Source organism: Rattus norvegicus, chromosome 17, assembly GCF_021556685.1.
Source record: "Rattus norvegicus strain SHRSP/BbbUtx chromosome 17, alternate assembly SHRSP_T2T, whole genome shotgun sequence".
NCBI lineage: Eukaryota > Metazoa > Chordata > Mammalia > Rodentia > Muridae > Rattus > Rattus norvegicus.
This window is the reverse complement of record NC_141550.1, coordinates 35164150-35176639: the sequence shown is the minus strand read 5'-3', so window position 1 is coordinate 35176639 and position 12490 is coordinate 35164150. Positions and strand designations below refer to the sequence as shown.

Genomic DNA, 12490 nt, shown 5'->3' with positions numbered 1-12490 from the left:
TGTGTGTATGTCTCTGTGTATGTCTGTCTGTGTGTGTCTCTCATGTGTGTGTGTGTGTATTTGTGTGTGTGTGTATGTGTGTGTGTGTGTATCTCTGTCTGTCTGTCTGTCTGTCTGTCTGTCTGTCTGTGCCTGCCTGTGGGGACCAGAGAACAACTTTCAGGAGTCGATTCTCTTCCCATCATTATGTGCCCAAGGATGACACGCAGTCTGCCAGGTTGGCAGCAGGCACCTTTACAGTCTCACTGGCTCAAATATAATCAATTTATGGATAATAAAATTGTGGCGATTTGAAGTGTGGGTGAATCAAAATCTTGCATTTCATAAATAAATATATTTATCAATTTTTAAGTCATACCTGTAGGCAGCCAAAGGAAATAAGCATCGCTTGCGCCACAAAGACCTGAGGCATGCAGCTTTTCTTCCAAGTTGCCGTGTTCCTGAGAAGGGCAGTAGTTAGCCCCTTGAAGAGGAACTCACCTTGACCTAAGTGTATATTTTTACTCTCTGAGAATGTCGATCTCTGTATGTTCATCAGATCCTTTCCATTCCACTCGTCCCAGATCCACCCCTATTTCTCTAACCAACTTTTTTCCTCATTAAAAAATAAAAGAGAAAAGGAAAGGAAAAGAAAAGAAAACCATCAGCTCCAATTTGTGCTTCCCAAAGGGTATGGGTCATCTAATGGAGCCCTGGTTGATCTTCCAGGGAAGTCAACCTTAAAGAAATGGACTCCCCTCCCCAGCAGCTATCAATTGCTCCTTAGCTCTGTCTCCATGCTGGGATTTGGTTTGCCTTGAGCTTCTGTAGGTCTTGGGTATCCTGTCGTGACCATTGTGAGCTCATCTGTGCAAATGCCCTGTTGTGTCTGGAAAACTTCCATTGTACTTATCTGCGGCCTCTGCCTCTTACAGTCTTTCATCTTGATGTTTTCAACCTTCGGAGGAAGGAGCGTGATGTATGACCCATTTAAGACTAAGCACTCTGCAGTCTCTTGTTCTCTGCACCTTGACCAGTTGTGAGTCTCTGTGTTAATTGCCATCCACTGTGAAAGGAAGGTCCTTTGATGAGGGTCAGAGAGGTGCACTTATCTACAAGTGTATAAACATAAGGACTTTGTATGTAGGTCCTGCGGATCAACTCATGTTCAGTGTACTTACTGTAAAACTGTAAGGCAAACCCTCGAGTGACTGACTTACTACCCCAGCTATTCAGATGTTGTTGTATGATGGGTGTGCCATTGATGTCTCAACTATTTCAATAGTAAGTGTTCCTTGGCTACAAGAGGCCAGTTCTTTGTTTTGGGGCTATGAGAGGTGAGAGAAGAAGACTGTATGGTGGGTCATTCATAATGATTTAGTTTCTAGAGCTTGTGGTTCATTGTGTGCCTATAGAAAACTAGTTTGATTTGTGTGTTTTTTTGTTTGTTTGTTTGTTTGTGTCTGTGTGCCTTTTTTGTTTTTCAAGGCAGAGTTTCTCTGTGTAGTCCTGGATGTCCTGAAACTTGCTCTGTAGATCAGGCTGGCGTCGAACTCAGAGATTTACCTGCCTCTATTTCCTGAAGGCTGGCTTTGATTAAAGGTGTGCACCACCATGCCTGACTAAAAAAAATAAAATATGCTAAGCAACAACCAAGTACCTCATACAACTGTCAGAATGACTGAAATATTAGTAACCAAAAGTCCCCTGTTCATAACAACTGCTGGGGAGGACAGGAAACAGTGCTTTTCATCACTGGAGGGAAAACAGTGGGATAGCCCCACTGGAAGACCATTTGGCAGATTGCTACAGAAACAACAGAGGTTACTCTTAACATAAAGAATCAGCAATCTTGCTCCCTGATGTTCTCCCAGATAAGTCGAGGACTGTATAGTAGCTTTCTAAGTAATTGCTTTACTATGAAAGCAGCCAAATGCTATTCGATAGGTAAAAGACAAATAAACTGTGGTTTGCCCATACAGTGGAATATTATTCAGTGATAAAAATGGCCTACAACGAGGATGCGGAGAAAGAGGAACACTCCTCCACTGTTGGTAGGATTGCAGACTGGTACAACCATTCTGGAAATCAGTCTGGAGGTTCCTCAGAAAATTGGACATTGAACTGCCTGAGGATCCAGCTATACCTCTCTTGGGCATATACCCAAAAGATGCCCCAACATATAAAAAAGACACGTGCTCCACTATGTTCATAGCAGCCTTATTTATAATAGCCAGAAGCTGGAAAGAACCCAGATGCCCTTCAACAGAGGAATGGATACAGAAAATGTGGTACATCTACACAATGGAATATTACTCAGCTATCAAAAACAATGACTTTATGAAATTCGTAGGCAAATGGTCAGAACTGGAAAATATCATCCTGAGTGAGGTAACCCAATCACAGAAAAACACACATGGTATGCACTCATTGATAAGTGGCTGTTAGCCCAAATGCTTGAATTACCCAGGCTGCACAGAACACATCAAACTCAAGAAGGATGACCAAAATGTGAATGCTTCACTCCTTCTTTAAAAGGGGAAGAAGAATACCCTTGGCAGGGAATAGAGAGGCAAAGATTAAAACAGACACAGAAGGAACACCCATTCAGAGCCTGCCCCACATGTGGCCCATACATATACAGCCATCCAATTAGACAAGATGGATGAAGCAAAGAAGTGCAGGCCGACAGGAGCTGGATGTAGATCTCTCCTGAGAGACACAGCCAGAATACAGCAAATACAGAGGCGACTGCCAGCAGCAAACCACTGAACTGAGAATAGGACCCCATTGAAGGAATCAGAGAAAGAACTGGAAGAGCTCGAAGGGGCTCGAGACCCCATATGTACAACAATGCCAACCAACCAGAGCTTCCAGGGACTAAGCCACTACCTAAAGACTATACATGGACTGACCGTGGACTCTGACCTCATAGGTAGCAATGAATATTCTAGTAAGAGCACCAGTGGAAGGGGAAGCCCTGGGTCCTGCTAAGACTGAACCCCCAGTGAACTAGATTATTGGGGGGAGGGCGGCAATGGGAGGAGGATGGGGAAGGGAACACCCATAAAGAAGGGGAGGGGGAGGGATTAGGGGGATGTTTGCCCAGAAACCGGGAAAGGGAATAACACTCAAAATGTAAATAAGAAATACTCAAGTTAATTTAAAAAAAGGGGGGGGGTGCTGGGGATTTAGCTCAGTGGTAGAGCGCTTACCTAGGAAGCGCAAGACCCTGGGTTCGGTCCCCAGCTCCGAAAAAAAAGAACCAATAAATAAATAAATAAATAAATAAATAAATAAATAAATAAATAAAAATAAATTAAGTAAACTTTATTCTTTCCCTACATTTATTCCACACACTCATGTGAGAATTTGATGTTCTTTTCCTTTTAGTTATTTATTTTTTTTGTACTTCTTACTCTGTGGTAAAATTAATTCTCAAAGTACTATAAATTTATACTTCCCTGTTTGTTAAGAAATCTAAACATTAAAGTAAAAAATTTTGGCCATTTCTAAAAAAAAAAAATGGCCTACAAAAGACATGAATGAATTTTCAAATGCTTATTGTTGTGGCTGGAATAAAGACCCAACATTTAGGAGCATGTGCTGTTCTTACAGAAGACCTGAATGCAGGTCCTAGCACCCATGCCACATAGCTCACAACCACCTATAACTCTAGCTCCGGGGACCCCACACCCTCTTCTGGCCTCCACTGGCATCTGCACTCACATGCATATGCCCACATACATATACATACAACTAAAAATCATTAAATAAATATGTGTTGCCAAATGGAAAAGGTCAATCTAAAAATGCCATATGCTATACAATTCCTACTATACAGCATTCTAGAAAGATCTTTATTGGGATTGATAGCTTAGTGGTTTCCAGGAATGCAGAAAATGAAGATAAAAAGATTAAATAGGTAAGTCACAGAAACAATTCTAGGCAAAACTCATTCTGTTTTTTGTTATAATTCTGAAAGTGAGATAGTACAAAATTAAGCCTTCTTCCAAGTCAGTTCCTTCCCTCATAGTTCCAAACATCAAAGAATCTGGGTTCTATGGCTGAAGGAATTATTATTATTGTTTTTATTACTATTATAATCACTTCTTCTTCATCATCTTCTCCATCATCTTCTCCTCCTCCTCCACCACCACCACCACCACCACCACCACCACCACCACCACCACCACCATCATCATCATCATCATCATCATCATCATCATCACCGGTCAGGAAGCAGAGAGGGATGAAGGATGGTGCTCAGTTCACATTTCCTTTGTTATTCTTCAGATTAGGACCTGAGCTCCAGCGATGGTGCCAGTCACATTCTGGGTGAGTCTTCTATATTCAGTTCACCTTTTCTGAAAGCATCCTCGTAGATAATACTCATAGTAGTGTTCCCATGATGAACAAATCCCATCAAGTTGACCATGAAGACCTACTACCACAATATACACATATTTCCTGGCACTGTCTGCTGAGAGATAAAAAGCATTGGCACTCCGAAAGCAACAAGCACCCTGGCACACAGATCTTGGTCTATGAAACCATAGAATAAGCGGTTCGTTCTGAGTCTGGAACCGAAAGTGAAGGAGATGCGCTGGGCTATCCTGCAGTGCCAGATGTGATTATGACCACACAGAACACCAACTGATGGCACATATCAATAGGACACCACTCCAGAGCCATTGAATGAGCTCCCAATGGCCGGAGCTGGAATAGAGAGGGTGATGGTGGGAGGGTGGGGGAAGTGGAAGTAAGAGAATGATATTAGATTATTACCTGCAAGACAGTATTGATGCAAATAAAACTGAGTGGGGAAACAGGGAAGCAAGGGAGACGAGGACTGTTTTTCTGTATAGAAGAGTCTCACACAAGAGGTATCTACATCCTATGCCTATGCCCCTCAACCCTCAAGCGTGGCTACTGTGTCATGAACACATTCTAAAGAGAATCTTCATCTGAGCATGGTGGCCGTAATGCTTCCTTCAAATGGAATCTGGCAGAAGTGGCTACATTGTGAAGACGGTGGTACTGAGTCTTCTCTTCTCCTCTGGGTCATCTTGGCACCATTGGAATCCTTTCACAAACAGGGCTGTTTCCTTAGTCTGAGAGCAAGATGACCTGACAAACTCCATCTCTACAAGGTGATGCTTCCTCCATGGGGACTGCCTGCTCCAATTTGCTATGGGCCTTACTAAAGATGCAGTACAGCCACCTATATCTCCTCATGAGCCCTTCTGGGTGCTCAGTATGTAGTGAGAAGCAGAAAGGCCAGGAATATATAGTTCTTAATTGAAAGATATTTCAGACAATTCTCACTGCTGGTGTTAAGGCTTGAGAGTGACAGCTGTAGAAACAGAGTATGTGTCACTTTGGCAAAATAAAAGAAAGTGTTTAAGAGAATGTATAGCAAGGTATGGACAGATGTACCTTTAGTTCCAGTCCCTGGGAGCCTGAGAAAGGGAAACTGCAAGTCCAAGGCTAGACCAAGTTATATATCAAACCCTTGTCAAAGGACAGGGAGAAAGACCAGGGAAGGAGAGATACCCTGTGGTGAAAGTTGTTTCAATCCCTCTGACCTTATTTCTTTTAGAAGACATTAGCATAAAACAGTGGTTCTCAACCTTCCCACTGCTGAGACCCTTTAATACAGCTCTTCATGTTGTGGTCACCTCTAACCATAAAATTATGTCATTTCTACTTCATAACTGTAATTTTGCTACTGTTATGAATTGTAATATAAATATGTGATATGCCCCTGAAGGGGTCAGGCCCATAGGTTTAGAATAACTGGTATAGATTAAAGAGATTAGAGCCAACCTATAGGACACTAAAGGCTGGGAAACAGTTGAGTGACAGGGTGTAGGCTTAACACATGCTTGATCTAGACCATGCTGGCTCTAGACCCACCACTCCCCTAAGAAAACACATATAAACTAATCAAGTAAAATGGACCTTGCTTGGATTTTTTTATATTCAAAACAATCAAATTTGAGACTATATTTTAAAACTCAGAAAAAGTAAATCTTGATTACATACTGATTGGTATTAAATGTGTTAATTTCATTATATTTATTTATGCAAAAGGGACACTTTTCTATTTTGGATGTAGTTGAGTTGAGAAGGGATGGAAATTGCTTGATATCTGATATTTGCCTTAAAATTCTAGCTGGACCAGCAAGATGGCTCCGTGTTTGACCCTCAGCCTGACAACTTGAGTTTGGCCCCCATGAAGGAAGAGAGGAGACTCAAGTTTTCCTCTTACCTCCATGTGTACACTGTGGTATGTCACCGTCACTGTCAACTTCCACACCCTGTACAACTAAACAAACAAACAAATAAAATTTTCAATATATATATACTACAGCAAAAATGTAAAAAGTCAGAACAGTGTCTGGGATGAGTGACAGGGGAAACATGGGAAATGGGACGATCCTGAGAGGTGTGTGGCTAGCACACGAGGCTTGCTACACTCCCAAGTTTTTAATAGGTTTGAAATAGTTTAGAGGAAATTGCTGAACATACCCTAAGGAAATGGAAATTCATGATCCTACAGAATGAGATGTCATTTCTAGAAAAATCGTTTGGGGGATGCTTAGAGAGTTAAACACAGTCCTACTTCATGACCCAGAAATTGCATTTCTAGCTATAGATGCAAGATTTGCAAGCAGGTACTTAAAAATGTATATGCATATAGAAAATAACATGGTTCACCATAGCCAAATAGTGGGTCAGCTCAAATGTGTATCAATATACAAATAGATAAACAAAATGCACACACACACACACACACACACACACACACACACACACACACATGATGAAACTTGAAAATAGTACACCAAATAAAATAAGCCAAATATTAAAAATGCACTGTATCATTTCAATTATCTGAGATTCTTAAAATGTACAAATCCATAGATCCAAAATCATTAAAATCAAGGTTATGAAAAGTTGAGCAGAGGCTGAGACCTGGGCTTGAGGGGAATAATGAGTGCGGCTGAATGGAACAATCCTGTCTGGAGGCAATGAGGCTTGCACAGCATCCGGGGATGCATCCAGTTTCACTTGAAGGTATGTATTGTGTGAAGTTAACTATTTTTTAAAATGAAAGCTGACACTCAAACCAATGGGATGAAGGACTGGGTTAGGGTATGGTGTTGGGGTACCTCACACCATCACCCTTGCGAACTTTGAGGAGCTTAAGGTCCACATCTCTTTCTTGTTTCTGACCATTGGAATGTTGTATGAATAAGGGGAAAGATAACAATGGCTGAGCTGATAGGTGTTTCCTTTGATAGGCGCCCATCATGTTTTAGCTATGTTAGCTTTTTTGATCCCTTGGTGTTTGCTTGTTTGTTTAAGTAATTATATTGCCAGGTCTGGAGTCCTTACTCAGGAAAAACACGTTGTTGATGCCTAATTAAACGAAATGCACAGGACCAGACTGAATTCTAATATGTTATAGATTACCACTGACAGCACCATCCATCCCACTTAACAATCGCACCTGGCAGATGGGAGGAACAGGGGTGGCAAAACCTGTCAGCACAAATGCCTTCCTCAGGCCAAAGAAGATGTAGATGTCTTGATGGAAAATCAGACAAAAACCCAAACCAGATTAGAAGGATAGCGATTGGCCTACACCTGCAGGCAATAAACCTACTGGTCTATGACATATGACACTGTATTAAATGATGACACTAAATAAAAGGTGACTCCAAGGCTGGGTCTATCAGAATACCTGTAATCCCAGCCCTTGGAGGCAGAGGCAGGAAGATGAGGAGTTTAATTTAGCCTCAGCTGCAGAGCAAGTTTGAGGCCAGAGTGGACTACCTGAGATCCTATTTTACAACTACATTTATTATTATTGTATCTGTATATGTGTATGATGTATTTATGTGTGTGTGGTATGTGTGTATGATGTATGTGTGTGGTGTGTGAATGAAATATGTATGTTTGTGATATGTGTATGATATGTGTGTATGAGGTCTATGGGGTGTGTGTGTGTTGTATGTATAATGTAGTATATGTGATGTGTGTGTGTGTGTGTGTGTGTGTGTGTGTGTGTGTGTGTGTGTGTGAATAAGAGCATGTGTATCATGGTGCATATGTGGAGGTCAGAGGACAACTTTCAGGAGTTGATTCTATCTTTCTGCTGTGGGTCTTGGGATGACTGGCAACCTCAGGCTTTCAAAATGAGAGTTTTTGTCAGCTGAACTATCTTTCTAGCTTTCTTTTTAAAACATTTGACTTGAATGAAGGTACACTTATATGTACAGGGGAACTTACATATGTGTACAAAGGCACATGGAGCTCAAGGTCAATCACAGGTGTTCCTCGGGAACAATCCTCTGTGTTTTGTTTGGGTTTCTTTGAGACAGGCTTTCTACTTTGTAGCTACTCAATATGTAGACCAGGCTGCCATTGAACTCAGAGATGTCACTCTCTGTTTCTCAAGTACTGGGATTAAAGGTGTGGGCCACCAAGCCTGGCTCCATATCCCTCCCACCCCCAGGGAGCATGCGAACACAGCTCCCCCACTACCACAAATTATACAGTCGAGTTTCCTGCATTTGGGGAAATCACAGGGGTCAGCACATCAGAGTGCCTCACCCTGTGAAAATCACCTTTGTGGTCATGGTATCTCCCCTGCCAGGTTATTATTAGCTTCATAATATTTTTTTTTTAATTTAGAGAATACTTTATTAGTTTTTGTAATCAAACCCACGTAGATAAGACCTTGCATATTTAATACAGTGTGTTACCCCTGTACAAATGGAAAAAACTTAAGTTCAACATTTCTAGACCAATATGGCTGTTAATTTCTGTACAGTGCCAACTCAACACAGTAAACGGGGATACTTTTTTCCAAAGTTGACAGCACAGCTAAAGTTTCAAAAAATTCAAATTATATATCTGTATATATATATTTATATTTATATAAAAAGACCAATAATAGCAGTGTGTTATGCATCAACAGCAGCAACAGCTTTTCCAGGTTCTGCAGTCATCTGAACAAAACTGTAGAGACATCCAGCACACTCCATTAAAAAAAAAAAAAGTAAAAAAACAAAACCTGAGAAAACAGCACAGTTCTGTTACTCTTGTGGTACCTGGCACCATTTTTTTTTAAATTAGCTTCTCAATCATCATCTGGAAAGAAAACATTCTGAGCAACATCATTAAAAACAGCTCTGATAAAGCACAGTCACTACTACGTATCATAAAGCAGGTACAAGCTATTTTACATCCACAGAGGTATGATACAGTACTGTCCTACATCTATAATACTAGAGGATACAATTTAAAAGGCATTATTTGAGACTTGATTCTACTTTTCCAGCAGAGGGCCCAAAGGATGGTGTGACACAGCTTTGTAAAGAAACATACTCTAGACAGGATTTCCTTTCACTAGTGGCACAGTTCTAAGGATTCATTCTCTTCATGAATGTCAGCTAAAACCGTTATTAAAAAAATGAAATATCCCTAGAACAAAACCGTATAACCACCGGATTCACATGAAAATGACCTAGTGGAGACAAGCTGGACCTCACCTTACCAACAAGCTATCAAATCTGTTATGTTTAAACAGTGAGACCTCCAAGGAAGGAGATGCCAAGTAGTGCTGCAAAGCTTCGGACCACAATCAAACACAGCATCCTTTTCAACAGAAGCAGAAGCTCATCTGAATATGCTCAAGGATGCTGACATCAACATTTAATCATCTCCTCACTCATCCAGGAAGAAGGGGAGATCAGTTACTACTGTACTTGGTGTAACCAAATCACCATGTTACAAAAATAGCAAGCTGCCATAATAAAAAATAAGGCTCCTCTATCCAGCACCAGATAGCATCATTTTACTTTCAAGCCTAGAAATTGCACACTTATATATAAACCAACCGAAGATGAGGATTGAGAGTTCATCTTGGTGGATTTTTCCTTTGATGAATATGAAGTGTCCTTCCTTATCTTTTTTGATGACTTTTAATTGAAAATTGATTTTATTTGATATTAGAATGGCTACTCCAGCTTGCTTCTTCTGACCATTTGCTTGGAAAGTTGTTTTCCAGCCTTTCACTCTGAGGTAGTGTCTGTCTTTGTCTCTGAGGTGTGTTTCCTGTAGGCAGCAGAATGCAGGGTCCTCATTGCATATCCAGTTTGTTAATCTATGTCTTTTTATTGGGGAGTTGAGGCCATTGATGTTGAGAGATATTAAGGAATAGTGATTATTGCTTCCTGTTATATTCATATTTGGATGTGAGGTTATTTTTGTGTGCTTTTCTTCTCTTTGTTTTGTTGCCAAGACAATTAGTTTCTTGCTTCTTCTAGGGTATAGCTTGCCTCCTTATGTTGGGCTTTACCCTTTATTATCCTTTGTAGTGCTGGATTTGTAGAAAGATATTGTGTAAATTTGGTTTTGTCATGGAATATCTTGGTTTCTCCATCTATGTTAATTGAGAGTTTTGCAGGATACAGTAACCTGGGCTGGCATTTGTGTTCTCTTAGGGTCTGTATGACATCTGCCCAGGATCTTCTGGCCTTCATAGTTTCTGGAGAAAAGTCTGGTGTGATTCTGATAGGTCTGCCTTTATATGTTACTTGACCTTTTTCCCTTACTGCTTTTAATATTCTTTCTTTATTTTGTGCGTTTGGTGTTTTGACAATTATGTGACCGGAGGTGTTTCTTTTCTGGTCCAATCTATTTGGAGTTCTGTAGGCTTCTTGTATGCCTATGGGTATCTCTTTTTTTAGGTTAGGGAAGTTTTCTTCTATGATTTTGTTGAAGATATTTACTGGTCCTTTGAGCTGGGAGTCTTCACTCTCTTCTATACCTATTATCCTTAGGTTTGATCTTCTCATTGAGTCCTGGATTTCCTGTATGTTTTGGACCAGTAGCTTTTTCTGCTTTACATTATCTTTGACAGTTGAGTCAATGATTTCTATGGAATCTTCTGCTCCCGAGATTCTCTCTTCCATCTCTTGTATTCTGTTGGTGAAGCTTGTATCTACAGCTCCTTATCTCTTCTTTTGATTTTCTATATCCAGGGTTGTTTCCATGTGTTCTTTCTTGATTGCTTCTATTTCCATTTTTAATTCCTTCAACTGTTTGATTGTGTTTTCCTGGAATTCTTTCAGGGATTTTTGCGATTCCTCTCTGTAGGCTTCTACTTGTTCTCTAAGGGAGTTCTCCACGTCTTTCTTGAAGTCCTCCAGCATCATGATCAAATATGATTTTGAAACTAGATCTTGCTTTTCTGGTGTGTTTGGATATTCCGTGTTTGCTTTGGTGGGAGAATTGGGCTCCGATGATGCCATGTAGTCTTGGTTTCTGTTGCTTGGGTTCCTGCGCTTGCCTCTCGCCATCAGATTATCTCTAGTGTTACTTTGTTCTGCTATTTCTGACGGTGGCTAGACTGTCCTATAAGCCTGTGTGTCAGGAGTGCTGTAGACCTGTTTTCCTGTTTTCTTTCAGCCAGTTATGGGGACAGAGTGTTCTGCTTTCGGGCGTGTAGTTTTTCCTCTCTACAGGTCTTCAGCTGTTCCTGTGGGCCTGTGTCTTGAGTTCACCAGGCAGGTTTCTTGCAGGGGAAAAGTTGGTCCTACCTGTGGTTCCAAGGCTCAAGTTTGCTCGTGGGGTACTGCCTAAGTCCTCTCCGAGGTGGCAGCAACCGGGAAGATCTGCGCCGCTCTTTCCGGGAGCCTCCGTGCACCAGGGTTCCAGATGACGTTTGGTGTTTTCCTCTGGCGTCTGGATGTGCACAGAGTGCAGTCTCTTCTGGTTTCCCAGGCCTCTCTGAAGGTTTAGCTCTCCCTCCCACGGGATTTGGGTGCAGAGAACTGTTTATCTGGTCTGTTTCCTTCAGGTTCCAGTGGTGTCTCAGGCGCAGGGGTCCTGCCGCTCCTTGGCCCTCCCCTACGGGAACCCAGAGGCCTTATACAGTTGCCTCTTGGGCCAGGGATGTGGGCAGGGGTGGGCAGTGTTGGTGGTCTCCTCAGCTCTGCAGCCTCAGGAGTGCCCACCTGATCAGGTGGTGAGGTCTCTCTCCCACGGGGTTTGGGAGCAGAGAGCTGCTGCGGGCCGGGATCCGCGGGTGTGGGACTTCCGGTAAACACAGGAAGTGCCCGGTCCTAGAGGAATTTTGCCTCTGTGTGTCCTGAGTTCACCAGGCAGGTTTCTTGCAGGGGATAAGTTGGTCCTACCTGCGGTTCCAAGGCTCAAGTTTGCTCGTGGGGTACTGCCTAAGTCCTCTCTGCTGTGGCAGCAACCGGGAAGATCTGCGCCGCTCTTTCCGGGAGCCTCCGTGCACCAGGGTTCCAGATGGCATTTGGTGTTTTCCTCTGGCGTCTGGATGTGCACAGAGTGCAGTCTCTTCTGGTTTCCCAGGCGTGTCCGCCTCTCTGAAGGTTTAGCTCTCCCTCCCACGGGATTTGGGTGCAGAGAACTGTTTATCCAGTCTGTTTCCTTCAGGTTCCGGCAGTGTCTCAGGCGCAGGGGT

At 42.1% G+C, this 12490-nt stretch overlaps 2 pseudogenes; both read right to left on the bottom strand.

Moving 5' to 3' along the window:
- Positions 1 to 356: 356 nt before the first annotated feature.
- LOC120097975 (small nucleolar RNA SNORA67) lies at positions 357 to 487 on the bottom strand (annotated as a pseudogene).
- Positions 488 to 8502: 8015 nt separating this feature from the next.
- Positions 8503 to 8655, bottom strand: LOC120098052 (U1 spliceosomal RNA; annotated as a pseudogene).
- Positions 8656 to 12490: the final 3835 nt, after the last annotated feature.